At 46.8% G+C, this 9,704-nt stretch overlaps 1 pseudogene; it reads right to left on the bottom strand.

Annotated features, from left to right (window-relative positions):
• Positions 1-1,628: 1,628 nt before the first annotated feature.
• Positions 1,629-9,704, bottom strand: part of LOC119360595 — a 41,703-nt pseudogene continuing 33,627 nt past the window's right edge.

Below are 9,704 nucleotides of genomic sequence, written 5' to 3'. Positions count from 1 at the left end.
TCACCGCTTTGGAGCTCGACACCAGCCGCCTCAACTACAGCGACTCCGGCGAGGAGCTCAAGGCTCTGGCCAACAGCGGCATCGAGCTCGACATGCCGAGCCTGCGTTCCTTCTGCTACCGGGAATCCTGCATCAAGCTCTCCCTCACATCGCCCGCACCAGGACTCGCGCGGGTCGAACTCGATGTCTCCCACTATGGCCAAGGGCGCAAGCACCCGTCACGCATGCTCACAAGCTTCTCCACCACGAGGGCCCTGAAGCTGCGCCTGGGCAGCATCGAGGACATTGTCGCCGGCGAGGAGGAAGAAGGCGGCCCCATCCTGCCCACGTTCCCAAACCTAGAGCTCCTTGAAGTACAAGGAAGCTACCGGTACAAGAACCACGACACGGCGGCATTGGCAATGGCGAGGCTGCTCGGCTCATGCCCGGTGATGTCCGAGCTTTGTCTTAGGCTGACGCACTACAAGGCGTGGGAGAAGGATCCGGCTGGGGCTTCCTTCGCCGCAACCGTGGATCGATTTAATCAACTCGCTGCCTCCATGGCTTCCGTCTCCGTGCAAGGTGGCGACAGCATTGAAGATACCCGCCACATCTCAGAGCTCCCCGCCTTGAGCGGCTGCACCCTCAGCTGCTTGCGGAAGGTGACGTTGAAGTTCAACTCGCCAAAGGAGCTCAACTGCTTGGAGGTCCAGCTCGCCAAGTTCCTCGTGGAGAACGCCATGGCTCTCGAGGAGATGCACGTCGACCACGGGAAGCAGTTCTGGGCAGACCACCTCTGCAACAACGTTGCAAGATGGAGAGCGGATTCGTTCCGGAGGAAGAACCTCCCGGACATAGGAGTCTTTCAGGTCAAAAGTCACAGTTAGGTAGGTTACTGTGTACCAAATTATGCCTAAGAAACTAAGCGGATTCACTAAGCTCGAGCTCATATGAGCTCAAATAAACAATGGGATTCAAAAAAATTGAAAAATAATAATCAAAACATTTGAATTTTTGTTAGCAAATACTATTGATCAATTTTTTGATTGCTTGCAAAATTCCATTATGAACTCACATTCACGGAGGATGTGGCAAAACAAATGATGCTCCAAAAAAGTTAATTTCAAAAGCATTTTCGAGTGATTTTTTTTTTCATTTGCCATGGTTTTCACGAATGTCATTCCATTATGAATTGCTTTTAAATACCAAATGATACTCGACTTGAGGTATATGATTCAATGCTAGTAAGGGTAAATAACCAATCTTCCCTTCTATCATCTCCTTCATCCTCTCTGTGCTCCACGCTTTTCCACTCCCATACCTATGATAATAATCCATTCAAAATATCTTAGAACGTCAGCATTACGAAAAGTCAAAATCCGACGACAACTCAAACCATGACCTTACCATTTAGCACGACGGGTCATCTAGTCACCATAAAACGTAAAAAGAAATCAACAACTACAATTTTTTCTACAGATGCAGGGCCGACCTTTGACTCAATTTCAACAGCTTAAGTAGGTATATAAAGAGTACATGGTCGATCGTCATCACTCCTAGACACAAAAAACATACTATTGGACATGATAATATGTCGGGTCTCCATCTATCTGATAACAGAGGTTTCAACCACGAACCACGAGATATCATTTATATTTATCAGATACAAAACAACTTATGAGCACAAACACAGCTGCACTGTACAAGAGCTGAGCTGATAGCATACAAGATCAACAAAGATTTTACAAAAAAGGAAACACAGCAGTCGATTCCAGTTAAGTGCATGCTCTTCAGGTCAGATTTCGAAGAGAAATTGTCCACAGAAGATCTGCATCTGACTGCACAGTTACTTTATCTGAATCCACGATGTTGGATGTGCTTATCATGCTCCCAAATCTCATCTCTGCATCACCTGGGAGCATAAAAGGTTTGCACAAAATTAGCCCATGATAGGAGTAGCACGGTCTTCACAACTGAAAATGGAATAAAAAAACACATTGCTTTCTTCTATACGACTCGCATGCCTTTGCACCGAAACTTCAACAACAAATACTAACGGTTTCGTGTGCACTGGAATGTATATAATTATGGCAAAAAAGGGTTTCACTTGCAGTCGCGCTATATTCATTTTTGATCAAAAGGATCTACCTGTCCTCTACTTTAATTTGACACGGTTTATGTGCTTTAGGTCCAGCCATTAATTTTTCTGGCAGTTGCTTCAATGATTTCATTGGCTAATAATCTTAGAGGGTGTTTGGATACGTTTTAGTCCCATGACTAAAAGTAGTGGGACTAAAATTTGCTAGCCTCACCCATGCTTGGATCCAAATACTAAAGCGACTAAAATCAGTTAATGAGCATTTATTATCCTCCAAACTCTCCAAACCAGAACTCGCATGTGTTAAAGGAGAGAAGTTAAATGAGGAGAGAGAGGAATAATCCCCATTTTAGTAGGGGTACCTCTGACTGAAAAGTTTTAGTCTCAAGACTAGTTTTAGCCCCTTTTTAGTCAGGGGTGCTTGGAACTTTAGCCTCTTAAAAAGACTATTTTTAGTCAGACTAAAATAAGTCCCTTGAATCCAAGCACCCTCTTAAGCAACGGCGGAGCTTAGTGCATGGCTGGGGGTCTGTGGCCCCCCCAAGGATTTGCACATGCAGGCATAAATTTTTCAGAAAGAGATTAGATGATGAATATTTATCTGTTTGGCCCCCCCACTAGCTCATATATTCTACTTAGCCCCCCAATGAACTTCGTCAAGCTCCGCCACTGCTCTTAAGCATCAGAGAAGGGTCTCATCTGGAACAACGCAATACAACAACACGGGCCACAGTCACCAAACATAGTAGATTGAAAGGCAAGACCAAAAGAAAAACATAGTAACACATAGTTCAAAACTCGCATGCTTATAGCATCAACTGTACACTAACTAGGGACATACTAGGTGGAAGATGTGGTTGACACCATTACAACCTTTGTCTGGGGACACTATCTCACACTTCGCATTCCCCAGAACAAGATTGTGCACAAAGTTGGTACACTCTTCAATAACTGTAGCTCCCCATTAGTACGCACAGCTACAGCATCTCTAGTGATGCAGGGCGGCATCCCACATAAGCCCACATAAGTGAGAATTAGTTCAAACTGAAGTAAATTCTGCTAACAAAACTCTACAACTAAGCTGGTTTGTTTTGACTATGGCACGCCTAAGCATCTCACACCTGCCAAACACCGGCTGCAAGGCTAGACCTGATTACACTTTTGTTGCTCAAATGGACACAGTACAGCCCAGCCTAGCCCATGAATGGCATGGTTCATCCAGCCAGACAACCTACATTACATATGACTAAACATGGGCAGCCCGCCTCAGAAGCTTGGTGTCCGGGCTGGGCTCGGGCCTCATTTCCCCACCAGAAGCCCAGCCCAAAAGCCCAAAAAAAGTCCAGAATGCATATTTTGTGATTTTGGGGAAATATATGTATATTACTACATTTTTATTCCGAAAATGATTTATTTAACATTTTTAAATAAAGAAAAAGAAAGTTTTTTCAGGTTTCAGGCCAGGCAAGGCTTGGCATTTTCTGGTCGGGCTTCTGTAAGCCCGGCCCGGCCTGGGGAATGCCGAGACCTCAATATGACTAAGTGCACATAGTCAAACTCTCAAATTGCAAGACAGCTGGTCACAAACGAGCAGAAGAAGTGTTTACTCAGGTTCCACTTGAGGCCAGTGGTTGTAGTGCTTGTAGATGGTGCTCCAATCTATACTACTATTAAACAAGCAAATATATTCATCGCTATGTGTATCCTAACCCTCAGGCAAATGTGCGTTTAGCAATTTGTCGCGGACGAAAACTCTGCCGCTTCTGTAATCCAACGATGAAACAAGGAAAAAAGTCTGCTCCGCTAGGGTTAGGGTATCCTCTGGCGATGGGCGATCGCTCGCCGCCGTCTTCCCTTCCCGCAGGCGGGAGCGCACCGGAACGCCAGGAGAACTTCTCCAGGGTTGCGTTACCGAAGTCTATGCCGTCTCTGAGTCTCCGTCGGTCTCGCCTGGACCCTGTTCGTGTTCTGCACGGAAGTCAAGGCCCTAGGGCTGCGCCTATTTATAGCTGCCGTCCTAATCTTTGCGACACAACTACGGCGCCGATCGCTACCAAGCCGCCTGATTCCGATCCCGAGCGCTTCCGACCTGTCATGTCGCGGTTATCGCTTGCTGTTGGTAGTAGGGGTGATCAAGGGGGAGCCGTTGAGGATCCTGCCCACCCGAAGCTTTCCAACGGCGGCGCGATCGTGGACTTCAGGCCATCTGGGAATTTTGCAGGTTTTCAGAGGGCGATTCCAAGCAATGGCAATGGACTGTCGGAGGAAGATGGTCTACCAGTTGGAGAGGATGCGCACATCGGGGACGAAGCAGACATGGACGACGTTGGTTTTGTTGCAGTCGACTTTGAGGAGGAGGCGATTGAAAACATTGAGCCGGGTTGGAAGCTGATGAGCCTATACAGATCACAGAAACGGCCAAGCGCGAAGACGCTGTCGGATCACTTTGAGAAAATTTGGCAGCTACGTACAGGAGTTGAGTTTAAGCCCGCACAGAAAAATTACTTTGTGGTCACTTTTTTCTCTGAAGGGGACTACAGATTCGTTGCTAGGGGAGGGCCATGGATTTATGATGGAGATGCTTTGTTGGTGGCTCCGTTTGTGGAAGATGCTCATCCGTCTGAAACTATAATGGATTCAGTCCCCGTGTGGGTGCGTGTCTTTGATGTGCCTTGGAATAAACAAACCAGGCCATATGGGGACGCCTTGGGTGGCACCCTGGGAGAGGTGTTGGAGGTTGATGCTCCGGAAGTTGGGCATGGCACTAGCGAATTTTTGAGGATCAGAGTTAAGCTGCCATATAACAGGAGGTTGCAGAAGGAGGTTACGCTAGAATATACTGTCAGAGGAGTAACAAAACGATCTACTTTTAAACTCAAGTATGAGCGTGTAGCCGTGTACCACACTTCTGTTTCTTCTGTGGTTTTCTAGGCCATGATGAAGATGTGTGTGAGAAGAAGAGGCTTGGGCTGCTATCTAAAGCCTACGATTCCACGCTCCATTGTTCCCCGTTTAAGAAGTATGAGCAAAGACCAGCATATACAGCGTCGCCGGGCCAGCCAAGGGCGCGCCGTGTGTTGGACTTTTCCCTGGGCCGCGCTCGTTCTACTACACGACAATCCGCTTCTTCTTCAGCGAGAAGTGAGTCTAGACATAATCCAGTTATACCAGATAGGGTTGATGCCCATGATGGGTTTGAGAACAGAGAAGGATCAGGTGAGACGGCGGCTGTTATTCAGCTTGCGGATGAGGTGGAGGCGCTCCGTCTGAGGCTGGCCAAAGAGAAACCAGAGTGCAGTCAATCTCAGCAGATAAAGATTCATTTTGAAGCAAAAGCTATGGACAAACAGACTGAACTACAACCCAAATCTTACAAGAAGAGAAGTACTGGTAAGAAAGTTGTGGCAGCAAGGAAGCCAGGCACTCTAGTTATCACGGAAAAAGAACCTACTTCGAATGTCATGAACCCAACATTACGGGGTGTTGAATTTTTGGATAAATCTTTTGGTACAGCGGTGGACTTGATGGTATGCAATGATTCCATCTTGGGAAAATGTCAGGTTGCGGGATTGTTTGGTTATGGGCAGGATGCGCAACTTGACAAAGCTATGGTGCCGTTCGTTGATGTTCCAACAGGAGGTAGTCTGAAGAAAGGGAAAACTGAAGGTCAACAACAAGAGGAGGAAGTAACCAGCAAAGGAAGTGTGGTGGACTTGGAGGCAGCTGGCCTAGGGGCCGCCAGCGATCTGACGGGGCCTTTGGCGCCCCGTCAGAAGCAATGAATTTCTTAAGTTGGAACTGTCGAGGGGCGGGGAACCTTCGCACAGTTCGTGATCTTGTAGCGCTTGTGGGTGCTCATTCCCCGAAAGTGGTCTTTCTGTGTGAAACTAGACAACCAAAAGAAAAGATGTATCGTCTTCGTAATCGATTAGGCTTAGCTGGTTTTGAAGGAGTTAGTAGTGATGGTCGTAGTGGTGGTCTAGCTTTATTTTGGCATGAGTCTGTATCCCTGGTTGTTCAAGAGGCTAATAATAGATGGATTGATGCTTATGTCCGTTTGTCACCTGATGATCCTTTGTGGCGTGTCACCTTTGTGTATGGCGAGCCACGAGTGAAAAATAGACATTTTATGTGGGACTCTTTGAGGAGGTTGTCAAGACACAGTGCACTTCCATGGATGTTAGTTGGCGACTTTAATGAAGCTATGTGGGATTATGAACACATGTCAGAAACACCAAGGGCACCGGGTCAGCTGTTGAGTTTTAGAGATGCTTTGGAAACATGTGGGCTGATTGATATGGGCTTCACGGGTTATCCCTTTACCTATGATAATAGGCGGGGTGGTAGAGCCAATGTTCAGGTGAGATTGGACAGAGCAGTGGCCACTAATACTTGGAGGGATATGTTTGCTGATGCTGTTGTACGTCACCTGGTCTCACCGGCGTCAGACCATTGTCCAGTGTTGGTCTCATGTATTTTGGATACGGCCCCTCGGCCGGGCCGATGTCGCCGTTATGAATTGATGTGGGAAAGAGATCATGCTCTTAATGAGGTAGTGGCGGAAGCATGGGGTGCAGCAGGAATTAAAAGAAACTTACGTGATGTTCAAAAGGCTCTCGGCCAGGTGATGGGTAAGTTGCATACTTGGAGTAATAAAAATTTTGGAAATGTTACAAGACAACTTGAGAAATATAGATCGAGGTTGGAGGAACTGATGCTTATGAATGCGGATAGGGCAGATATTAGGAAGCACATGGACGAAATGAATGAACTTTTATTCAGGGAGGAGATGTTGTGGTTACAGCGCTCGCGCATTGCTTGGCTCAAGGAGGGGGACAAGAACACAAAGTTTTTTCACAGAAAAGCGGTGTGGCGAGCCAGAAAGAATGCAGTACGAGGACTATTGGATGCTAATGATGTTTGGCAAACTAATAAGAACGTGATGTTGGATATGGCCCGTAACCATTTTATGCAATTATTTACAGCTGATCCGAACGTCAACCCAGAAGAGGTAGTGAATCTATTCCAAGCTAAAATAACGGATGATATGAATACTACTCTTTGTGCTCCTTTCACAGATAAGGAAATAGGCGATGCGTTGTTCCAGATTGGGCCACTAAAAGCCCCCGGTCCAGACGGATTTCCAGCTCGATTTTTTCAACGGAATTGGGCTTTAATGAAAGAGGATGTAATGGTGGCTGTCTGGTTGTTCTTTGAGACTGGACACATGCCGGATGAGGTAAACTCAACTACTATTGTGCTTATTCCTAAGGTTGCGAATCCAAAGAAGCTAAATGAGTTCAGACCAATCAGTCTATGTAACGTAGTTTACAAGGTCATCTCCAAGTGTTTGGTAAATCGTTTGAGACCTCTCCTTGATGTTATTGTTGCTCCTGAGCAGAGCGCCTTCGTCCCTGGTAGACTTATTATAGATAATGCTTTCATAGCTTTTGAGTGTATGCATACAATCAAACAGGAAAGGAATCAGGAGAATAGTTTTTGTGCTTACAAGCTGGACCTATCAAAGACATATGACAGGGTAGACTGGAATTTCCTGGAGCGAATGATGCAACAGTTGGGTTTTCATCACCGGTGGATACAGTGGATTATGGCATGTGTAACCTCGGTGAGATATAGTGTTAAACTAAATGGAGCCCTCTCAGATTCGTTCGCACCATCGCGTGGACTTCGGCAGGGTGATCCTCTATCCCCGTTTTTGTTTTTGTTCGTAGCTGATGGACTTGATGCTATTTTGAAACAGAAGGTCAGACAAGGAAGGATTTCTCCTATTCATGTGTGTCCAAGGGCACCAGGTATCTCACACCTCTTATTCGCAGACGACACGTTAATGTTCTTCCGTGCTACTCGGGAAGAAGCTACCCAGGTGGGAGATGCACTAGCTATTTATGAGCGCACCACAGGACAATTCATTAACCCGGCGAAATGTTCTATTTTATTTGGCACATGTTGTGGTGACAACGACAAGCAGGAGGTTGTGCATACCTTGCAAGTTCAGACGGTGGGATTCGACGATAAGTATCTCGGTCTCCCCACACCATCTGGTAGAATGTCGAAGGGCAAGTTTCAAAATCTACAAGAGCAACTTACTAAGCGTATCTTACAGTGGGGAGAAGCGGTGTCACAAGGGGGCAAAGAAATTCTCATTAAGGCGGTTGCGCACTCCCTACCTACATATATCATGAGGGTTTTCCGTTTGCCCCGGAGTGTTTGTGATGACCTTACTCGCATGGTACGCAATTTTTGGTGGGGGGCCAAGGAGGGGAAGAGGAAGACACATTGGCGTGCATGGGATACATTGATTAAACCGAAAGTGCAAGGCGGCATGGGGTTCCGTGATTTCAGACTCTTCAATCAGGCACTTCTGGCTAGACAGGCTTGGCGTCTTATTGCTTATCCTGACAGTTTATGTGCGCAGGTGCTGAAAGCAAGATATTACCCGGCGGAACGTCTGGAAGATACGGTCTTTTCGGGCAACTCATCCCAGACGTGGCAGTCAATTGTCCATGGTCTTGAACTTCTCAAGAAAGGTTTAATTTGGCGCATTGGTGATGGTGCTTCTGTACGTATTTGGCGTGACCAGTGGATACCACATCCACTTGCGAGGTTGCCAATATCACCATTGAGCCGGGTTGGAAGCTGATGAGCCTATACAGATCACAGAAACGGCCAAGTGCGAAGACGCTGTCGGATCACTTTGAGAAAATTTGGCAGCTACGTACAGGAGTTGAGTTTAAGCCCCTACAGAAAAATTACTTTGTGGTCACTTTTTTCTCTGAAGGGGACTACAGATTCGTTGCTAGGGGAGGGCCATGGATTTATGATGGAGATGCTTTGTTGGTGGCTCCGTTTGTGGAAGATGCTCATCCGTCTGAAACTATAATGGATTCAGTCCCCGTGTGGGTGCGTGTCTTTGATGTGCCTTGGAATAAACAAACCAGGCCATATGGGAACGCCTTGGGTGGCACCCTGGGAGAGGTGTTGGAGGTTGATGCTCCGGAAGTTGGGCATGGCACTAGCGAATTTTTGAGGATCAGAGTTAAGCTGCCATATAACAGGAGGTTGCAGAAGGAGGTTACGCTAGAATATACTGTCAGAGGAGTAACAAAACGATCTACTTTTAAACTCAAGTATGAGCGTGTAGCCGTGTACCACACTTCTGTTTCTTCTGTGGTTTTCTAGGCCATGATGAAGATGTGTGTGAGAAGAAGAGGCTTGGGCTGCCATCTAAAGCCTACGATTCCACGCTCCATTGTTCCCCGTTTAAGAAGTATGAGCAAAGACCAGCATATACAGCGTCGCCGGGCCAGCCAAGGGAGCGCCGTGTGTTGGACTTTTCCCAGGGCCGCGCTCGTTCTACTACACGACAATCCGCTTCTTCTTCAGCGAGAAGTGAGTCTAGACATAATCCAGTTATACCAGATAGGGTTGATGCCCATGATGGGTTTGAGAACAGAGAAGGATCAGGTGAGACGGCGGCTGTTATTCAGCTTGCGGATGAGGTGGAGGCGCTCCGTCTGAGGCTGGCCAAAGAGAAACCAGAGTGCAGTCAATCTCAGCAGATAAAGATTCATTTTGAAGCAAAAGCTATGGACAAACAGACTGAACT

Source organism: Triticum dicoccoides, chromosome 2B (assembly GCF_002162155.2).
Source record: "Triticum dicoccoides isolate Atlit2015 ecotype Zavitan chromosome 2B, WEW_v2.0, whole genome shotgun sequence".
In the NCBI taxonomy this organism is placed as follows: Eukaryota; Viridiplantae; Streptophyta; class Magnoliopsida; order Poales; family Poaceae; genus Triticum; species Triticum dicoccoides.
Note: the sequence above shows the minus strand (reverse complement) of the source record. Positions and strands in the feature narration are given on the sequence as shown.